General features: G+C 40.8%; 1 protein-coding gene and 1 non-coding gene across 2 annotated transcripts in view; both read left to right on the top strand.

Moving 5' to 3' along the window:
- Positions 1-13,330, top strand: part of TMC2 (transmembrane channel-like 2) — a 100,204-nt gene that overhangs the window by 1,318 nt on the left and 85,556 nt on the right. The window lies entirely within an intron of this gene.
- TRNAE-UUC lies at positions 6,289-6,361 on the top strand. The gene has a single exon. It is a non-coding gene; the product is annotated as a tRNA-Glu (tRNA).

Raw genomic sequence — 13,330 nt, 5'->3', positions numbered from 1 at the left:
GGTGAGGAAGCAGAGACTCAGGAGGCAATGGACTTCTTGGGGGAGGGTGTTGGGAGAGATCCCCCTCCTCATTCCCAGGAGAAGGACTTGTCCTGACCCCATGCTGACACATGGAGCATAGGGGATCTGGCCCCAGGATCTACCCCATTGCATCTGCCAACCCCTTCCCTCTTGCACCTACTACTCACCCACTACTTGGGGCCTGAGCCCTTGGTGAGGCAGTCCATAATGGGGTTGGGGGGACACCCAAGAGCAAGGTGTGTAGCAGAGCTATGACTCTGGGCAGAGAGAGAGGCTATGGAGGCACCACTAGCATCTCAACACTCCTTCCTGCCCCCGGAGCTGCCACATGGCCACTGTCCCTTCTCCCCACCCCCCCTCCTCCCTGTCTAATCTTCCCGTCCCTCCAGAGTGTCAGGAGTGACTGTGAGAAAGAGCACAGTATCCCAGTGGGCCTGGATGAGGCCCTGTCCTCATGGAGGGTCCAAGCCCTGGGTAACACTGTGTTGATGCTGGTCAGGTCCACATTCCATTTCCCTGCTCTCTTCCAATTTCTGTCCATTCTCCTCCCATCCCAACTCCCCCTCTGCCCCCCTGAAGAGGTGGGCCTTGTGGGGGCCACCTGTGGGCAAATGGTCCTGAAATACAAAGTCATTTTGCCTAAAACACAAACCTTTTTCTACTGAAATATGCCGCATACACATCTCTCCCCGCCTTGCCATTTTCCCTTGTGCAGAGGAAAAAGGAATTGAGTGAAAATTTTCACTTCAGGGACCCCAGTGGTCAAGGGATGCAGTGAAGTTAAATAATGGGAATTCATTCAATGAACTGAAACCCAATTACATAAAGATTTCCATTTTAAATCTCCTCTGGAGTCACCTCTGAGGGACCCAAATCCTATTCCTTCAGCTTCTGTTCTACAAGAAGGAAAATATATGTCTGAGAATACAAAGTGTGTTTCTCAAAATAATTACAATTTTTTATTCCATCCATCAAAAAGGAGGGTCAGAATTCTCCCTTCTCTTGTATCATTTGGTGAACATACTTAACTGTGAGGAACTGGAGTGTGAGCCAGACACACTTGGTCTCCCAGCTTCTCTCTTTTCCTTTCAGCCTATTTTTCGTTCTGAATTTTTCACTTGAGTCAGGTGCATACACGTGAGGAGGCCTGTTAAGTGTAAGTGAGTGCGTTCAGGGCTTGGAGTTCTTCCTAATGTGACAGCTGCTCTCCCAGCTCCTAAATTATGCATTATGTGAAGTCTATTGAAAACTATGAAAGAAAAACTAAAGCAGTTTGCTTTCTGTGAAAAAAAGGTTAGGGAAGATTGAAAGGCAAATTCTGGCTTGCTTTCCACATTCCACATGAATTTCATTCAGCTGGGAAATGAGATTACATTAGGAATTACAGTTTGGAAAAAATTTATGAACCCTCTAGTAATGTCTACAGTGCTTGGAAGAATGCCTGGCACAGTTCATTACCAAAGAGAAAACCACTTCTTAGCTAATTGAGGATACACAGTTCAGAAGAGAACACAAACATATATTGACTTTCTTATCCAGTCTTTTCAACCAAGACTGGAAGCAGTCAGATGAATCATTAATCCCTTGCCCCCTGTCTCTGTTCCTCTGCCCTCTCTGAGAGCAGAGCTCAGTTCTAGAACTCTTCCCTGAGATCACAGCTGTGGTGACACACTTTTTCACACTCCTTCCCACATCTTTGGAAAGAGTAGATTTGTTTCTGTCCAAAGCTTTTCCAAGCACAGCAAAGAGCATCTGTAGGACAAACCCATCTTTCACTGGCCAATGCTAACCATCTTCCTAACTTGATGAGTTATTATTACACCTAAAGAATTTGTTGTTACATTGTCTTACCAAAACCCCTCTTCCCCTAAGAGGTAAGAAGGTTAGGGCAGGAGTGGGTGAAGAAAACCTTCCTGCCACACATGTGATTGTCTATCTCTGAGTCTGTAACTAGCATTCAGTACTTTTCAGTGTGTTTACATCAGGTGTCTCCACCCTCAACAACTTCTTTAGTGCTGCTGTCATGATCCTTTGATGTGATCACATCTGGTAGATGCTCCAGTATTATATTTTCTCCCTGTAGATTTCCTCCTGCTCCCCAAAGGTATGCATTGCTCTCTGGGCAACCTCCTCTCCCCATGCTCTCTGCCGCAGCATCAGTCATACCCAAGACTCAGCTCTGCCCTGGTCACCTACACCCCCAGACTGCTTGGCATTTTCACTGGGGCCCTTTAAACCCCCATTTCCTCTGCCTGGAATCTGCTCATCTCACCACCAACTCTCTCTATTTCCAGCCCTTTCTTTTCTTGACAAACCCTTGTTCATTCTTCAACATTCAGGGAAAACATCAGTTCTTTGTGAAGCATTTTCAACCATCCTAGCCATAATTCATCACTCTTCCTCTATATTTCCAAGATCTTTTTTCCTTTAGTTCATCTTTTATTCCTTCTTTTTAAAAGATGTTTACCTAAATTATTGTCAAGAGCTGGCTCCCTAAATATCACCAACACAGTCTGTTGATAAGACAAAACTGATTTAATGCTTACAGCAAGCAAAGTCTTGACAATATCTCACAGAAGGAAAATAAGGTCAGAATTTATTAAGAAATAGAAGTTTGGTTTAGGATAGGACTTTCAAAGTGAGGGCTTAATTAAGATTGGGTAAGAATCACAATATAACAGTCCACAACAAGCAGCAAGGCCAGGATTTTGAATCAAAGCATCAGAAGGATCTTAGGGGGCAAGTTAGCGTCTGTGATGATTTCTGCTGAAGAGCTGATGGGTCTCTGAGAAAATTCTATAATGAGCAATCAAGCCATTTTCCAGGCAGGATATTCCTGGAAAAATAGTCAGTACTTTGGCCACCTCATGCGAAGAGTTGACTCACTGGAAAATACTCTGATGCTGGGAGGATTGGGGGCAGGAGGAGAAGGGGACGACAGAGGATGAGATGGCTGGATGGCATCACCAACTCGATGGACGTGAGTCTGAGTGAACTCCGGGAGTTGGTGATGGACAGGGAGGCCTGGCATGCTGCGATTCATGGGGTCGCGAAGAGTCGGACACGACTGAGCGACTGAACTGAACTGACCTGAATGAAGACAGAAGCACAGCACGTCATCTTCATATAGACACTAGGTATAGTTTGATTTCTGTGTCCAGGCTGTGTATGGGGAAATGGTTTCAGTTCTCAGTTTCTCATTCTTTAGCCTGAACTGAAGGACTAGCCACTAATAGCTGAGAGTACCAACCCAGATCTTCACTGCTGTTTAAGGTGTCATAAGTATGTGTCAAGTATCTGCTGATGGTCCTTTCAAACTGTGTGTCAGGTTCTCCAGTTCCTTCTGATGGAGGACCCTTTGCTGGATCATTTGACACACAGCAGCTGTGCAACAGCTTCAAAGCCCTGGAGTAAGAGGATTATGGCCAGAGTGTGTATAGCTCACTTGTCATGCAGGAGCCAAGTGCTCAGACTGAACAAGAGAACAGATCTCATGCCCAACAATGAGGAGGAGTCCACAGAACTATGCATGGGGCCATTGGGCATGTTACCCAGCTTTATGATATCTTCATTTACTTCCTGGATCTTTTCAGTAATGTTCAAGATCTCTGAGTGGTCTGTAGGAATGTAAGTACAACATTCTTTCACATAACCTCTCATTCTGAAGCTCTCCGGAGGTTCCAGTCTTGGTGGCACTGCCTGAGTCCTATAGTTTTCCCTCTCTATGTTAGCATGTAAGGTTCCTCATACTATCTGGGCTTCTTGCAAAGTATGAAATGAATTCTGAAGAGAAAAGAGAGGAATCCAGAATTCCTGTAGAGTGGTTAGGGTTTCAGTTCTGGAATCAGGGCCACCGTTTCTCCTTTTTCAGTGAAACTACCAACTGATCTCTTTTTCCTAGCAGACAAACCAGTGGGCCAAAATGGACCTTGGGTAATGTCAGAGGTGATCTTGAGAGTAGGGATTAGTGTACCAATGTAACAAGTTCCTGTCCAATTTGTGGGTAGCAGCTAATAGACCTCTGTGCCAGATTAAATACCAGGCATTGGGAGTCGCCCAGTAATCTGGTTTTGGCCAAATACTCCTAAGGGATTATCAAATAATGCTGTAAAATTTTGACATGATTCATGAAGAATAGTCTGGTGTCAGGCAGTGAATTTTGTAGTATCAAAGATCATTGGCGGGAAGGGGGCTGTCAAAAGAAAAATGATATATCTTAACTTGTAACATCTGTGAAGTGAGATACTCTCCTGCCACTACCTGTTCCCTGATCCCCTTACAAGTTCTATTTCAGTGAAAATTCAGTTGCAAAGACTAGTTATCACAAAAGGACCCCAAGTATTATTTCCGTAGAGGCAGGATTTCTGGCCACTTTGCCTGCTGTGAAGTTTGCCAACTAAAAAGTGAGTCCAGCTACCTAGGAAACCAACTGATTTTTTACAAGGAACTGGGACCAAGCAAAGCTGGTTGGTTCCCAAGAGAAGCTGGCATTTTCACCAGTTCATGGGTAAATTGTAGCTGATATGAGAGTCATGGGCTTCCCAGGTAGCTCAGTGGTAAAGAAGCCACCTGAAAAATACAGGAGATGCAGGTTTGATCTCTGGGTCGGGAATATCCCCTGGAGGAGGAAACAGCAACCCACTCCAGTGTTCTCGCCTGAGAAATCTCATGGGGACAGAGGACCCTGGAGGAATACAGTTCATGGGGTCACAAAAGAGTTGGACACGACCGAGCGACTAAACAACAGCAACAACATGAGAGTCATACCAAGGAAGGATAAGGATGCAAACAGCAATATTAGAAATAGGGATTATAAATAACACAGTGAAATGTAGACTTAAGTGAATAAGAGGATAGAATATAGGTAAAAGAACAGAAAGCTGAGGAGTACAGATTATAAAGTAACAATCTGTGATCTTGTGCCATGGATCTTGGGCACAGCTGTCTACATCCAAAGGCTGTCTGCTTCAGGATGGTTCCTGAGAACCCTCAGTCTGAGGTCACCAGTAAGGACAGTCTTCCAATAATTTGAGGATGGTTTATGTCTCTTTAGTTGAAGGACATGAGTCTAAGAATCAAACCGCTTAAGCATTTCATTACTGTGCTAGTTGTTAACAGAACCTGACAGAGTCCTTCCAGACAGGGTTCTGAGAAAGTAGAAACCTCTACAAAGTTTTCTTTGTAGAAAATAGAAATTCTGGCCCACAGCTGAGGTTTCAAGAAAGCTGTGGGGATACAAATAGTATCTTGAGGTAAGAGAGACATAAAACAGCTAGGTTAACTTTTAACCATCAAAAGTGAAATATTTCATAGCAATAATGAAATTGACAAGAGTTTGGTTGCTTCCATAGCACTCAAAACAAACACAGTTAAGGCAATCTTTCAACAAAATATCTATAATGATTAAGTATGTTTTTATAGACAATGAACATTATGTCAGATTTATAGATGGTTGAACAGATAAAGATATGTCTTTATAGATAAAAATATCTTGAAGTATAATACACAATTTAAAACATATACACACATACCAAGACATACTAAGCATATAAGAAAAATATTTCAAGACTATATCAAGTAAAGATATTTCGTAAATTTGGAGTAGGTCCTAAGCATCTGTATTTTAATAAAACTCCATAGGTAAGGCTGATGTTCATCTCCAGTTGAACACTGGAGATCAGATGAAGCACTGACCTTAAAAAGTTAGATTCAAAATTTTAAATTGTTATCAAATAAACATCTTAAATGATAACTGAATTGTGACTGATAATTATAGTACTGCCTAACAGGAGAAAATCATCATCAGGACTCTGATAAATAGGAACAAATCATGGCAGAAAAGTCACTGACAAATCTCTAGGAGCAGCCCATAGAGCATACAATTGCTGAAATATTTATTAACATTTGACCTTTACCAGTTTAACCTAGAAAAGTCTCAGCATTTGTTCTGATTGACACCTCTTCCCATGAAACTCCAAATAACTCTGCCAGGAGCCGGCGTGAGGAGCTCCACCCGTGGCAAAGGTCATGAGGAAGGAGGCCTGCGTAACTCCAGTAACATATTGAATAACCCTAATAGTTTCTGGCTCGTCTCTTTTTTAGGAAATGGAAGAGCAAATCTTTGTGACTTCCCAGGGCCATCTGGGAAGTCACAAAGATAGTTTTAGATACAAAAGATATTCTGAAAGTAATTATACTTCATTTTACACTTCCAAATCAGTCTTAGGAAGAAAAATGAAATCAAAATTTTTCAGATTTGATGGGAATTCCCTGGTGATCCAGTGGTTAGAACTCAGCACTTTCACTGCTGTGGGCCCAGGTTCAATCCTTGGTCAGGGAACTGAGATCCAGCAAGCCACGTGGTGCAACCACATTAAAAAAAAATAGGATTTGAACACAAGATAGGATCATGGCTGCCTTGGAAACAGTATTTGGCTATTTAGTTGAAAGTGACAAAAAGACTTTAAAATATATATATATATACTTAGAAGGTAACATGATCACCTACGAGAACCTTAGCACTTTCAAAAATGACGAAGCTTTGTTTCCCCTAAATAACCAAAGCCATAATGAAATCAAGACAAAACACAGAAAATTATTGTGGAAAGACTCAGAATCTTTGCTATATAGGCAGATAAGTGATGGGAGGATCCTTTATATTGTAGATGAAGGCAACAAACAGTAAACAATAAAAATAAACAGAAACAAGCCCATCAAAATTGAGCAGATTTTGTTAGAATTTTAACACGCTTAATAGCTTCTCAGACTCATTATTTACTCATCTATAATCCAAGGCCAATAAAATTCACTTTCCATGACCCTTCTGTTATTTTCTGTATCCATTCAGGTTTTGCCCTTCACCATGCTCCTTTTGCTCTGCAACAACCTGTTATATCATTTTAGGACAAACCTATTCCTTTTGCCTTAACAAAAGCACGTTTCTTTACTTTGCATACAGAGTTGTACCTTTCTGTCAGAACGAATCATAGTAGAGTCTCACTGAGTTATGACCCTTAACTGAAGAAGCTTTTGTTTCACAAAACAAGCTGGGAAGATGGAGATTTGTCAGGTGTCACACATCAGCACTTTAGACTAGCAGAACTCATGAGTACACTAACACAACTTTCTACAAACAAACTCAACCCACACATAATTTTTCAAAGGAAAAGGAATGTACATGTTCATTTATAGACACGAAGCTATTACTTCTATGTAGCATATTTTTTAAAAAGAAGCAGAAGTATATATACTTAAAATGATGGCAATGTTTAGTCACTAAGTCATGTCCGACTCTTGCACCCCCATGGACTGTAGCCTGCCAGGCCCCTCTGTCCATGGGATTCTCCAGGCAAGAATACTGGAGTGGATTGCCATTTCCTTCTCCAGGGGATCTTTCTGACCCAGGGACTGAACCTGGGTCCTCTGCACTGCAGGCAGATTCTTTACTGACTGAGCTATAAAGGAAGCCCATACTTAAAATAATGCTTAGCAATCATGGACAGAAGAGCCTGGTGGGCTATGGGCCATACGATCACAAAGAGTTGAACACAACTGAAACAATTTAGCATGTAGCACAATCAGTGTTTTAGAATTCCATCTTATTTAGAATGAGATAAGCATCCAATGAATATTCATTAATTCCCTTTAATATTAGTCCAAAGTTTCAAGATCTTGGAATTTTTTTAATTAATTAATTTATTTTATTTTTGGTGCTGGGTCTTTGTTGCTGCCTTCAGGCTCTCTCTAGTTGCAGGGAGCTGGGGCTGTTCTCTACTTGCAGTGCACAGGCTTCTCATTGTGGTGGCTTCGTCTTGTTGTGGAGCACTGGCTGAACAACACACAGGCTTTGGTAGTTATGGATCATGGGCTTAGCTGCCCTGCAGTATGGGGAATCTTTCCAGACCAGGGGCCAAACCCATGTCCCTGCATTGGCAGACAGATTCACAACCCCTATACCACCAGGTAAGTCCTAGATCTTGGAAATTAATCTTACAGCTGGGATACTATAAAATATAAATACTAATGAAATCAAATGTTCATTATAATGAATCAATTTAATTAAGCACAAATTTAGGTACTTCATAATTTTAAACATGATGCAGAAATAATGCTGAAAAAACTAGGTCCATTGGAGGAGTGAATGACAAACCACTCCAGTGGTTGTCTCAAGAACCCCACGAACAGTATAAAAAGGCAAAAAGATATGACACCAAAAGATGAGCTTCCCAGGTTGGAAGGTGTTCAATATGCTACTGGGGAAGAGTGGAGGGCAAATCAGTGAACTAAAATGGACAGGAATGGACAAATTTAATTTAGATGATCATTATGTCCACTACTGTGGGCAAGAATCCCATAGAGGAAGTGAAGTAACCCTTATAGTCAACAAAAGAGTCCAAAATACAGTACTTGGGTGCAATCTCAACAATGACAGAATGATCTCAGTTCATTTCCAAGCAAACCATTCAACATCATGGTAATCCAAGTCTATGCTCCAACAACTCTAATACCTAAGAAGCTGAAGCTGACTGGTTCTATGAAGACCTATCAAGACCTTCTAGAACTAACACCAAAAAAGATGTCCTTTTCATCATAGGAAATTGGAATGCGAAAGTAGGAAGTCAAGAGATACCTAGAGTAACAGGTAACTTAGGCCTTGAATTACAAAATGAAGCAGGACAAAGGCTAACAGAGTTTTGTCAAGAGAGCATACTGGTTATAGCAAACACTCTTTTCCAACAACACAAGAGATGACTCTACATGTGGACATCACCAGATGGTCAATACCAAAATCAGATTAATTATATTCTTTGCAGCTGAAGATGGAGAAGTTCTAAATAATCAGCAAAAACAAGACTTAGAGCTGACTGGTTCAGATCATCAGCTCCATATAGCAAAATTCCGGCTTAAATTGAAGAAAGTAGGGAAAACCACCAGCTCATTTACATATGACCCAAATCAAGTCTCATATGATTCAGTGAAGGTGACAGATAGATTCAAGGGATTAGATCTGATAGACAGAGTACCTGAAGAACTATGGATGGAGGTTTGTGACGTTGTACAGGAAGCAGTGACCAAAACCATCACAGAGAAAAAGAAATGCAAGAAGGCAAAGTGGCGGTCTGAGGAGGCTTTACAAGTAGCCAAGGAAAGAAGAGAAGTGAAAAGCAAGGGAGAAAGGGAAGGATATACCCAACTGAATGCAGAGTTTAAGATAAAAGCAAGACTAGATAAGAAGGCCTTCTTCAATGAACAATGCAAAGAAATAGAGGAAAACAATAGGATAGAGAAGACTAGAGATCTCTTCAAGAAAACTGGAGATATCAAACAAACATTTCATGCAAGGATGGGCATAATAAAGGACAGAAACGGTAAGGATCTAAGAGAGGCAGAAGAGGTTGAGAAGAGATGGCAAGAATACACAGAAGAATTATACAAAAAGGTCTTAATGACCTGAATAACCATGATGGTGTGGTTATTCACCTAGAGTCAGACATCCTAGAGTGTGAAGTCAAGTGGGCCTTAGGAAGCATTGCTGTGAACAAAGCTAGTGAAGGTGATGGAATTCGAGTTGAGCTATTTCAAATCCTAAAAGATGATGCTGTTAAAGTGTTGCACTCAATATGTCAGCAAATTCAGAAAACCCAGCAGTGGCCACTGAACAGGAAAAAGTTAGTTTTCATCCCAACCCCAAATAAGGGCAGTGCTAAAGAATGTTCTAACTACCAGACAGTTTTGCTCATTTCCCATGCTAGTAAGGTTAGGCTCAAAATCCTTCAAGCTAGGCTTTAGCAGTACTTGAATCAAGAACTTCCAGATGTACAAGCTGAGTTTAGAAAAGGCAGAGGAATAAGAGATCAAATTGCCAAGATTTGTTGGATCATAGAGAAAGCAAGGGAATTCCAGAGAAACAGCTACTTCTGTCTCATTGATTATACTAAAACCTATGACTGTGTGGATCACAACAAACTGTGGAAAATTCTTAAAGAGATGGGAATACCAGACCATCTTACCTATCTCCTGAGAAACCTGTATGAGGATCAAGAAGCAACAGTAAGAAACTTACATGGAATGGACTGGTTCAAAATCAGGAAAAGAGTACAACAAGTCTGTATATTGTCACTCTGTTTAACTTCTATGATGAGTATATCATGTGAAATGCTGGGCTGGATGAATCACAAGCTGGAATCAAGACTGCTGGAAGAAATATGAACAACCTCAGATATGCAGATGATACCACTCTAATGGCAGAAAGTGAAGAGGCACTAAAGAGCCTCTTGATGAGGGTGAAAGAGGAGAGTGAAAAAGCTGGCTTGAAATTCACCATTCAAAAAACAAAGATCATGGCATCCAGTCCTATGACTTCATGGCAGATAGAAGGGAAAAAAGTAGAAGCTGTGACAGATTTTCTATTCTTGGGCTCCAAAATCACTGCAGATGGTGACTGCAGCTATGAAATTAAAAGACGATTGCTTCTTAGAAGGAAAGCTATGACAAACCTGGACAGTGTATTAAAAAGCAAAGATAGCACTTTGCCAACAAAGGTCCATATAATCAAAGCTACGTTTTTCCAGTAGTCATGTAGGAGTGAGAGTAGGACCATAAAGAAGGCTGAGTGCCAAAGAATTGATGCTTTCAAATTGTGGTGCTGGAGAAGACTTTTTAGAGTCCTGTGGATATCAAGATCAAACTAGTCAGTCTTAGAGGACATCAACCCCAAATACTCATTGGAAGGACTGATGCTGAAGCTGAAGCTCCAGTACTTCGGCCACCTGATGTGAAGAGCTGACTCACTGGAAAAGAACCTGATTCTGGGAAAGACTGAAGGCAAAAGGAGAAGAGGGCAGCGAGGATGAGATGGTTGGATAGCATCACCAACTCCATGGGCATGAACTTGGGCAAACTCCAGGAGATAGTGACGGACAGGGAAGCCTAGCATGCTGCAGTCCGTGGGGTCACAAAGAGTTGGACACAACTTAGTGATTAAACAACAACAGAAATAATGCTAGTATGTTTAATCAATGAACCAATGTAAGTTTAGGAAGAACCTAAGTAGAATAAAACTACAATATTGCATTATATTTAATGCTGAAAAATCAAAGAAGATACAGGATGATTGGGGCTGTTGCACTGGGATGACCCAGAGGGATGGTACTGGGAGAGAGGTGGGAGGGGGGTTCAGGATGGGGAACACGCGTACACCCGTGGTGGAGTCATGTTGATGTGTGGCAGAACCAATACAATATTGTAAAGTAAAAAAATAAATAAAAACAAACAAACAAAAAACATGTTTGTTCTTATTAAACCAGAAGTATTAAACTAATTCCCCTGGAGTAGGAAATGGCAACCCACTCCAGTAATCTTGCCTGGAAAAATCTATGGACAGAAGAATCTGGCGGGCCACAGTCCGTGGAATTGCAACAAGTTGGACACAACTCGGTGGCTGAGCACGCACACACACATGCATTAAATTAATTCATTTGCCAAATGCTTATTAAATTCCTAGGATTTTTTGGAATATTTAATTTATATAAACACACTGATATCTTATGAACCAATCAAATGAGCTCCTTTATTTTATTATTACTCATGTATTTATGTATGACTGCACTGCATCTTCAGTGCTGCGTGTGCACTTTCTCTGGTTGTGGTGCCTGAACTCTAAGGCTTACAAGGCTTCAGTAGTTGTGGCTTACAGGCTCTAGAGAGCAGGCTGAGTAGTGGTGCACAGGCTTCGTTACCCAGTGGCAAGTGGAATCTTCCCAGACCAGGGATCAAACTCATATCACCTGCATTGGCAGGTGGATTCTTAACCACTGGACCACCAGGAAAGTCCCTCCTACAAATTTTGATAAGTTTTATTTTCATTTAAATTTAGTTCAAAGTATTTTAAAATTTCTCTTGAGGCTTCTTTATCCCATATGTTATTTAAAAGTGCATTGTTCTATCTTCAATCATTTTGGTATTTTTTAAGTTATCTTTCTCTTAGGGATTTCTAAGTTAATTCCATTGTGATCTGATAGCATATTTTGAATAATTTCTATTCTTTTAAATTTGTTAACTTATGTTTTATGGGCCAGAATGTTGTCTATCTTGGTAAATTCTTCAAGAAGAGTGTCTGTTCTGCTGTTGTTGGATGAAATGTTTTATAAATGTCAGTTAGATTCACTTGATTGGTGGTGCTATTCAGTTCAATTATGTCCTTACTGATCTTCTGCCTGTTCTATCTTTCAGTTACTGATAGATGTGTGTTGAAGTCTCCAGCTGTAATAGTGGATTTGTCCATTTCTCCTTGCAGTTTTATCAGATTTTGCCTCACATATTTGGGTGCTCTGTTGTTAGGTGTGTAGATATGAGAGATTGTTATGTCATCTTGGAGAACCAGCCTGTTTACTAGTTTTTTAAACTTTTTATTTTGTATTGGGGTATAGTCAATTAACCAAAAGTGTTGTCACAGATTCAGATGAACAGCAAAGGGACTCAGCCATACATATACATATATCCATTCTCCCCCAAATCCCCCTAATGCCCTACTTTATCCCCAGTAACTTTCCCTGCTCTGAAATCTGTTTTGTCTGAAACTAGTACAGTTATTCTAGCTTTCTTTTGGTTACTGTTACCATGATATTTTTTCTCCATTCCTTTACTTTTAGTCTATATGTGTCTTTATATTAAGTGGATTTCTTATAGACAACACATAGTTGTCTTTTTTAATTCACTCTGACAATCTGTATCTTTAATTGCTATATTTAGACCATTGATAACATTTACCATATTGGCCACAGGACTGGAAAAGGTCAGTTTTCATTCCAACCCCAAAGAAAGGCAATGCCAAAGAATGCTCAAACTACCACACAATTGCACTCATCTCACACGCTAGTAAAGTAATGCTCAAAATTCTCCAAACCAGGTTTCAGCAATATGAACTTCCTGATGTTCAAGCTGGTTTTAGAAAAGGCAGAGGAACCAGAGATCAAATTGCCAACATCCACTGGATCATGGAGAAAGCAAGAGAGTTCCAGAAAAGCATCTATTTCTGCTTTATTGACTACGCCAAAGCCTTTGACTGTGTGGATCACAATAAACTGTGGAAAATTCTGAAAGAGATGGGAATACCAGACCACCTCATCTGCCCTTGAGAAATTTGTATGCAGGTCAGGAAGCAACAGTTAGAACTGGACATGGAACAACAGACTGGTTCCAAATAGGAAAAGGATTTCGTCAAGGCTGTATATTGTCACCCTGTTTATTTAACTTATATGCAGAGTACATCATGAGAAACGCTGGACTGGAAGAAACACAAGCTGGAATC

This window comes from Bison bison, unplaced genomic scaffold (assembly GCF_000754665.1).
Source record: "Bison bison bison isolate TAMUID 2011002044 unplaced genomic scaffold, Bison_UMD1.0 scf7180017864063, whole genome shotgun sequence".
Lineage (NCBI taxonomy): Eukaryota > Metazoa > Chordata > Mammalia > Artiodactyla > Bovidae > Bison > Bison bison.
The sequence above is the reverse complement of the archived record's forward strand: the minus strand, read 5'-3'. Positions and strand labels throughout refer to the sequence as shown.